This window comes from Panthera pardus, unplaced genomic scaffold (assembly GCF_024362965.1).
Source record: "Panthera pardus isolate Hobbes unplaced genomic scaffold, ASM2436296v1 HiC_scaffold_18, whole genome shotgun sequence".
Lineage (NCBI taxonomy): Eukaryota > Metazoa > Chordata > Mammalia > Carnivora > Felidae > Panthera > Panthera pardus.
The window spans coordinates 6,031,025-6,040,786 of NW_026526743.1; positions in this window are offsets into that span (position 1 = coordinate 6,031,025).

The following is a 9,762-nucleotide window of genomic DNA, read 5'->3' on the forward strand; positions in this document are numbered from 1 at the left end:
CCTGACGCGGGGCTCGAACTCACGGACCGCGAGATCGTGACCTGGCTGAAGTCGGACGCTTAACCGACTGCGCCACCCAGGCGCCCCAATCCTAAAGTTTTTATGGAACCACAAAAGACCTCAAATAGCCAAAGGAATGTTGAAAAAGAAAACCACGGGCGCCTGGATGGCTCAGTGGGTTGGGCGTCCGACTTCGTCTCAGGTCATGATCTTGTGGTTCGTGGGTTCGAGCCCCACATTGGGCTCTGTGCTGACAGCTTAGAGCCTGGATCCTGCTTCGTATTCTGTGTCTTCCTCTCTCTCTGACCCTTCCCCGCCCATGCTCTGTCTTTCCCTCTCTCAAAAAGAAATAAACATTAAAAAAACGTGTAAAGAAAAAAGAAAGAAAACCAAAGCAGGAAGTTTCATAATTCCAGACTTTAGCCTGTATTTCAAAGTTGTAATCATCAAGACAGTATGATATTGTCACAAAAACAGACACATAGACCAATGGAATATAGTAGAGAACCCAGAAATGGACCCACCAATGTATGGCCAACTAATCTTTGACAAAACAAGAAAGAGTATCCAGTGTACTGGATGGTGCTGGGAGAACTAGACAGTAACATGCAGAAGAATGAAACTGGACCAATTTCTAACACCATACACAAAAATAAATTCAAAATGGATGAACAACCTAAATATGATTCAGGAAACCATCAAAATCCTACAGGAGAAAACAGGCAGCAACCTCTTTGTCCTCAGCTGCAGCAACTTCATACTTGACATGTCTCCAAAGGCAAGGGAAATAAAAGGCAAAATGAATTACTGGGACCTCATCAACATAAAAAGCTTCTGCAGAGCAAAGGAAACAGTCAACAAAACTAAAAGGCAACAAATGGAATGGGAGAAGATATTTGCAAATGACATATTGGATAAAGGGTTAGTATCAAAATCTATAAAGAATTTGCCAAACTCAACACCTGAAAAACAAATAATCCAGTGAAGAAATGGGCAGAAGACATGAATAGACCCTTTTCTAAAGAAGACATCCAGATGGCAAACAGACACATGAAACGATGCTCAACATCACTCATCGTCAGGGAAATACAAATCAAAACCACACTGAGATACCACCTCACACCAGTCAAAGTGGCTGACATTAACAACTCGGGAAAGAACAGATGTTGGCGAGGATGTGGAGAAAGGGGAACCCTCTGCACTGTTGGTGGGAATGCATGTTGGTGTAGCCAGTCTAGAAAATAATGTGGAGGTTCCTCAAAAAATTAAAAATATAATTACCCTACAACCCAGCAATAGCACTACTAGGAATTTATCCAAAGGATACAGGAGTGCTGATTTGAAGGGGCACATGCTCCCAATGTGTGTAACAGCGCTATCAACAATAGCCAAAGTATGGAAAGAGTCAAAATGTCCATCAACTGATGAATGGATTAAGAATATGTGGCATATAGTATAGTCAAGACATACTTGACGATGTAAAAGAATGAAATCTTGCCATTTGCGACCATGTGGATGGAACTAGAGGTGTTATGCTAAGCAAAATAAGTCAGAGAAACACTAATATCATATGATTTCACTCATGTGGAATTGGAGAAAGTTAACAGATGATCAGAGGGATAAGGGATAAGGATGATCATAGGGATAAAATAAGATAAAACCAGGGAGGCAAACCATAAGAGACTCTTAAATACGGAGAATAAACTGAGGATTGATGGGTGGGGAAAATGGATCCGGAGCATTAACGAGGGCACTTGTTGGGATGAGCACTGGGTGTTACATATAAGTAATGAATCAGTGGATTCTACTCCTGAAGAAAAGACTACACTGTATGTTAACTAACTTGAAAATTCAATAAATAAATAAATCCAAGATTTAAAAAAAAGGTGTATTTTGATGCCATAAAAAAAGGCATATTTGCAAACTACGTTTTTTCCAGATGATGAGAAAGAGGCCTGGAGAACTGAAGAGCAAAGGAGGAAAAAGTCTTTCTCAGGCAAATATTGGCTTCCAGGTAAGATGCTGTGTCCTTTCTTCTCCCTGAGAGGTCATTTGTTTATAACTTGAAAACCTTTACTTCTCTCTCTCAACCCTGTCACCCTGGCCCCTTGTCCTGGACTCTGTGTCTCACACGCCCACTCTCCTCTCCAGCGCTCTCTGTCCTGGGCCCATGGTGCCCTCCTGCCCAGACTGCTTCTTTCCCTCAGGCTTTGCATCCTTTCCCACACACTAGTGGTCTCTAGAGATGCTAGCTAGAACCTTGTAGTTGTTCTTAGTAATTGGCAAGTAGGAAGAATGTTTGCAAAAATATTCTGAGGACCCAAGCCTATCACTGCTAGTGCTGCTTCAGGTGAAATGCTAATTGCCGTTGTGAGGGGAGGCGGGTGTCACACAGTCATAAACACACATCTCAGGGCCCAGCTGCCCATCTTGCACACGTACTCACTTCTCTGACTGTCAACACAGAATCTGGCTCAGTGCTAAAGCCACACGGGAAGGTGGAATACCTCCTGAACCAGGAGCTGAGTTGGTATAAAGAGATGGGGTCCTACACCTACACCCATCCCTGATGGCTCCTAAGGCTCATAGTGTAATCCTCACTGACAGTGATTATGTGGTTTCACCCAAGTGGTCATGTAATCTGATTTTTAATGTGTTTGAGGGCTGTATTTGTGGACTCCCTGTTCAGCCTACTTTGCAGGAACCATAGACATAATGGTCAGGTTTCTAAGGTGCATTCAACTAAATAGTCAGATGAATGTATAGTAATCATTTGATTGTGTACAGAAAAATGTGTCTGATCGCTGTTGCTGGACTAGAAATGTTTTCTGTAACTCCACACCTATGACGCACTGAATAGATAAAATAATTGTGTCTTGATTATGGAGAGACTTTTCCCAGTAATGTCAAGGAAACAGCTTTTAAATAAAATGTAACTTTGGTTTCAGGGTGAGATTTTTAGGCTCAAATGTATCTTGTGATATTTCTGATGCTTTTAAATATTATAATAGCAATCCAAAAAGTTATATCACTTATACAATATACAAAGTTCTTGCATTAACATTCCATTTTGCATATTTCTTATAGTGCAATATCTTTCACAAATCTTGCTTTATTGGTACTAATTTTATTTAACTCAAGTATTAATAAAAGTGATATTATGTACATATGTGTGTGTGTGTGTGTGTGTGTGTGTGTGTGTGTGTGTGTGTGTGTGACACCCTACTTACAGAGTTCCTGTGTCTTGTGGTATTGCACTTTTGTTCGTGGAATGAAAGCAAATGATTCTTTCTGTTGTCATCTTAATGGAACATGGGTCAGCATGTGGCAGGTCATTAAATCCAGGTTGTCACGGGGCAGGAACCTGCAGCTTTGTAGTCCTGCCTCAGTGCATCTACAGTTTACTGAGGTCTCTAGGGTATTATTCACAGTTTGTATTTGCCTATAAGAAAAAGTCTTCATAAATAACTAGAAACTTGTTATTAATAAAAATTCAAATTAAATAGCACTAATCTAAATTGATATGATAAGGTATAAATACAAATCTAAATTTAGATCTTGGTTTATTTAAAGAACACACCTGGAACACTTATGTGGCTCAGTTGGTTAAGTGTCCGACTCTTGATTTCAGCTCAGGTCATGAGCTCAGCGTTCCTGAGATCGAGCCCCACGTTGGGCTCTGAGTTGGGATTTTCTCTGTCCCTCTCACTTCTGCCCCTCCTCCACTTGCTCTCCCTCTCTCTAAATAAATAAATAAAATATTTTAAAAATACAGAAAAAATAAAGAACACAGCTTACTAGCATTTTCTTATATTATGGATTAAATGCACGAATTTTGTTCCCCACCCAGCCATGTTCCAGTCCCCACTCTATCCCTTATTTGTGAATGAATTCAGACAAAGCAGTTAACCTCTCTGTGCTTATGTAGTCCTCATCTTTATAAGGAATGTAATAGTGCCTGCCTCATGTATTTATAAGAAATATTAACTTAGTACATGGGTGGTTGTTATAACACTGATTCACATGTAGCAAATGTTGTATAACGGTTGTTCATGCAACTCTTGGAAGGCCCTAAATGACTGAAGAACTTTAAGTAATTATTTGAAAGTAGGAAGTGTTGGGAAGTGGAGAATATCGGATTTCAGCTGACATGATTCATGTGGCCCCTGCCTCCTATTCCCACCCAGGATTCTCTAGCCCAGAAGACAAGTATCAGTCACTTAGGACTGACAGCATGGCCACCAGGGATCTGGCAATAAGAATGATCTTCTTACTAGTGTTTCCTGTCTTCTCTTCATTGTGATTCCTCAAAACCTAAACATAAGTGGAAGCATTCTTTGTTCTCAGTATGTGCTGCTAAATAAAAAGGAAAAATGGGGAAAAAAATATAAAATCCCCTCGTCTTATGAGAAATCTGTAAATCGAATGTATTTCCATAATGTTTGTTTGGTAATTTACTCATCCCCCTCAGAGTCTCCAGTACAATTATGAGAGGCTAACCCAAGAATGGTAAACAGAACATACTGAGCATTTTCTTCAATGTTAACAAAAAATTATAATAACTGTAATATTATATAATTATCTTGTAAATACTCGTGTGATTGACGTTTTACTAATGTCTGCCATTCTGGAGGAGTTCAGAATTTATGTGTATATAAACACCAGGTCTTGAAAAAATCCAGATATTATGGAGAAAACTTTGAGCATGTAACTTGAGCATGTCACAGTAAATTTTCCAAAAGTGAAGTAGGCATGGGATTCTAGGAAAAAGAGCCTGGAAATGGGTCAGCATGTGGCAGGTCATCAGTTACACTGAAGAGAATAGTGCTGGAGGGAAAATAAAGTCAGCAAAGAAAGCTTTGGGGAGCCAGGTATAATTGTGTAATGTCATACCAGAGAGGCGGGAGTCAGTCATGTGAAGTGTGATGTTTGGGAGCATGGGAGATAAGCTTGTGGGAACATTTTCAGGGAGAAATGGACAGGTTGGACTGGAGAGGGTAGTGGACAGCATAGAATTACATTTTAGCTGGTTCTTAACCAATATCAAGTGATTGTGACATTTTTATAAGCCATGAATTCCATGGAATTGGTACCTGGAGAAGAAAGATTTTTCCCTCCTTTGTGAAGATGATTTGGGCATGTTGGGAAGAAAGAGGTTTGGAGGTGCACACTTGAGTCTTCGAAGTGAAGATATTAGTTAATGTTGGAGACTTCCACTCAATTTGGAGCCCTGAAGGGAGTGCCATCTGTAGGGCAGAGACATGAATCCATTCTGTTTATGTGGATTTTGTGACTCCTTGATTTTCAATTCTCTTTGATTTTAGGAGAGATTTTTATATAGCTATCTCTGTATTTACATTCTGAAGCTGATGTAAACTATTGAGAATTTAATAATTTGAAAAAAATTTTTTACCCAATGGATATATCCATTTTTACAGATTAAAGATAGAACCTTGTACCACAAATGGAATCCATATTTGTAGCTCACATGAGGCACGTAAATATTAACTACATTTTTAGATCACAAAACACGAAGAAAAATATATAAATACATGCCTACCTTCAATTATTGTGTGTAGGGATCTATATCTGTGTGTGATCTGTGTGTGTTTATACATATAAATGTAGACTTAATTATGTTTGTTATCTATCAATTAACATATTGGAAAATTGTACATTAAGAACAATTTTAGGGGTGCCTGGGTGGCTCAGTCAGTTAAGTGACCGACTTTGAGTCAGGTCATGATCTCACAGTTCGTGGGTTCAAGCCCCACGTCAGGCTCTGTGCTGCGCACTTGCTCGGAGCCTAGAGCCTGCTTTGGATTCTGTGTCTCCTTCTCTCTCTGCCCCTACCCTGCTTGTGCTCTGTCTCAGTCTCTCGAAAATAAATAAATGTAAAATTTTTTTTTTTAAAAAGAATTTTAAATAGTACTAGTTACAATTATGACAAAACTCAAAATGTATGTGATAGTATGTGTATATTTCCATGCTAGTTGTTTGATTGTAAAATTCCATAAAATGTATTTTTAATTTTTATACTTTAATTCAGTTTCTTTGCCATACCTCTTATGAAAACATCCAATGAATGTAGTAAAAATTGCTTCATTTTTAAAGGTATAATTAATGCATTTAACTGTAATATAATAATTGATACATTTGAATGCAATGGGGCTTATTATTTAATCTATGTTAACTACTTTTCTATGGATTGCAAAATATAATTTTCATTTATAATTCTACATTATAATTGAACTTCTTTCTTTGAAGTTGTATACTCATCATTTCTGTTTTACCTAGAAATTTCAGCTTACATTTAAAAGCTAATCACAGTGTCATTTTATTTAATATTCTTAAACCCCACCTTTATAATATATGGACAGCTCTAATCTATTTACCATATCCCATCTTTTTGAGGCTGATATGTATTTGAAAAATTTAAAGACACATGCACTGGTGATAAGTGCATTGCTCAAGAAAAGTTCACAAAGTGAACACATTCTGTACTCAGTACCTAGATCAATGAATAGAATATTGTCAGACTTTTGCTCCTTACCAGTCACTATTCCTCTGGGCCATCAGTACTCTGACATGCATGGCACAACATAGGTTACTTTAGCCTGTCTTGCATCTTATATAAAGAAGGTAATAGAGCATTAACTCTTTTGTATTTGCTTTTGTCATTCCTTCTGTTGTTTATGAATTTATTGCTGCATGCTGTTATTAATCATTTATTGGCATTCCATGTAGGGTTCCATGTTATTAATCATTTATTGGCATTCCATGTAGGGTTCCATTGTGTGCATATAAAACAATTTACCTAATCATTCCACCATTAATTAGCATATGAGTGGTTTTCAGTTTGTGACTATTAGGAATACCACTGGTATCTAAATGTAGACCATGCTTTGTTGGCACATATACATATTTCTGTTGGCTATATAAGTAACAGTGGAATTGGTGGGTGACAGGTTGACAGTTCTGTAGCTTTAGGAGATAGTGCCTAATGGGTTTGGAAAATGTACAGAGTTTCACACCCACCATCAGTGTAGGAGATTTTTGGTTTGTGCACATCCTTGTCAACAGTTTCGATATTTTTTCATATTTCTCTTTGACTTCTGGTTAGTGTCTGATGGTACCAAGTAGTGATTTTCTTTTAATGTCCTTGATTACTATGGAAGTTGAGCATCCTTTCACATATTTATTAGACATTGGGCATCCTCTTTTTCAAGTATGTGTTAGTTTATTTTGTCCATTTTTATTGTGGACAATAAATTTTTTTGGTTGTTTGTTTTTTTGGTTTGTTTATTTTTTCTTATCGATTTGTAGTAATTCCTTTTATCTGCTGGATAAGTTTCCTTTGCTGGTCTCTTTTCTCACACTGTCTCTGTGTCTCTTGGTCTTTCCTGTGTGTGTTGTGTTTTGATAAGGAGAAAGTCTTAATGTTAATGTAACTATTTTCTCTTTTATAGATAATGTTTACTGTTCTGTTCAATAAATTCTTTCCTATTCTAAGACTACAGTTATTCTCCTTTTTTAAAACCCATATATCACTTTAAAATTTAGATTGGCAATCCATCCAGAATTGTTTTGCTGTATGTTTGGGTAATGTATTCTATTTTCTTCTGAGAAGAAAACAAGTTTCAGTTCACTGAGAATATGTGATATTGTTCCTTCTTTTCATTTGCTTTCATCTCTCCTTGCTCATGCAGGTTGACATCACTGCTCCTTTGGATCCATCTTTCCTGTGAATGTCCTGGTAAATCTGGGTCTCTTCCTGCTCCTTCAGTCTTTCACAGTGCCACAGCACCACACAACCAAGGGCAGTCTTGGTATCAAAAATCTTCAATGGATCTTTTTACTCAATCAATCATAACCAAATTTTTAAGGGAAAGGTGCACCCTACGGGGAAACGATTCTGCATGATCCTCTCATTTTTTTTTTTTTTTCATATCTTGTTTCAGCTGCTGTCCTGGAATGGCTTGCAAACATTTTTGTGTAACAGCCTCTGAGGATGGCAATACTGTCTTTCTTGGGGAAAGGGCAGATTAACTACCTGGCCAATGCACTAGAGATAATGCCTTCCTCAGAGGCAAATGTTGGGCAGATGCATTTCTAATTCAACTGAAAAAATTGGGTTTTCTGAACTTAATTTTCTCCAGCTGTGACATGAATCTACTGTGTGTGCAGCATCCACCTGGACTTCTTTGCATGGCCCCCGTGAGACCTGTGGAAGCAAAGGGAAGAGATGTGAACACAAAGCTCTTGCTGCCTGTTGCGCATGCATAATACTGCCTTTGTCTCAGTCCCTGGCATCTCGTGTCTTCTACCAGCATCCTTGCAGCTGGCAGGCTAACTTACTGGTTTGTAAATGGGGTAAAATCTTACACCCTTTACATTTCTTGACAGTCTTAGCAATGAGGATAGGGTAGCTATTGAGCCATACAACCACCAGCCTTAGTGTGTTGTCATAGTAGCAGAGGAAAGCTATGTTGATGAGGTAGTTTGGGCCTCTCTCAATCTGTGTGGACTGCTGTAAGAAAATTCCACAGGCTGGGAACCTTATAAATGAATTCATATCTCACAGTTTTGGAGGCTGAAAATCTGAAATCAGGCTGCCAGTGTGGTTGGCACGGGCCTTCCTCTGGGTTGCAGTCTTCTTGTATCTTATATTCACAGGGTGGAAGGGACGAGGGAGCTCTCAGTTCTCCTTGTAAAGGGCACCCATCCCATTCATGAGGGCAGAGCCTCCCAATCATGCCTCAAAGGCTCCACCTCCAAATGCCATCACCTTTGGGGTTAGGTTTCAATATATGAATTTTGAGGAGACACAAACAGACCATAGCAGGACCCTTTGGAACAAGTTCAACAACCAGTTGTTGTTTCTACTGTTAGAATGTGACAGGAATTGTGTTATAGGCTTGTGCTTCCCCATCCCAGAAATTCCTGAGGGGATTATCCCAGTCAGGGTGAGGTGCAGGTAGAGAAGTGTTACTGGGACACACAGCCTTTCATTTGCCCCCAGTGTGTGTATAAGGGCTAAGGATTTAGGTCAACCTCTGATGTACCAGGTTTTCATGATACACATGATATACTGTCTGTTTGCAAGTTAGAGGCCTCAGTCTCAATCACCCTGTCTCACGTGCTGTCACCTATCTGCCAGTAGGGGTGGCTGATACCACCTGCTCAAGTTCAGAGTCCTGTATTCCAATGAAAATACGTTAGAACTCTATGGGCACGTTTACAGTGCTCAATCCCTCCAGCAGTGAGGGAAAAACCCTTGTTTCTTTGCCTTCCCATCACCTAAAAGGAAGTCCAGCCCTTACTGGACCTTAATGGTGTATGGGAGACGGCACACGTCTCTGCGAGTGAGAGTCTGTCATTTGGAGCCTTTGGCAAAGGGAGTCAGCCTCTACCTAGAAGCTCCCTAGGGGGTGTGAATTTGAGGCTTCTGTGACACACTCACAGGTGTGCTCTTTTAAAGTAGCAGTGCTTAAAAACTAAATTAAATAAAGAGTTTTTAAAAGACTGGTTAGCTTATTAGTGAGCTCTCCTCAAAACTGATCCTTAGATGCATTTCGACTGTGTGCCTTGATATTCCAATTTTGGACTGAGTCAACACGGACTCACTTGTAACAGGATAGAAAGGGCCCCAAAATTCCCATGTCCCATGGAAAGTGCATATTCAAGAATGAAGGCAAACTCTTTCTAGCAACATGTCAGCTTGACCAGAAAAAGTGGTACCTGCCCCTTGAGAAGACATTT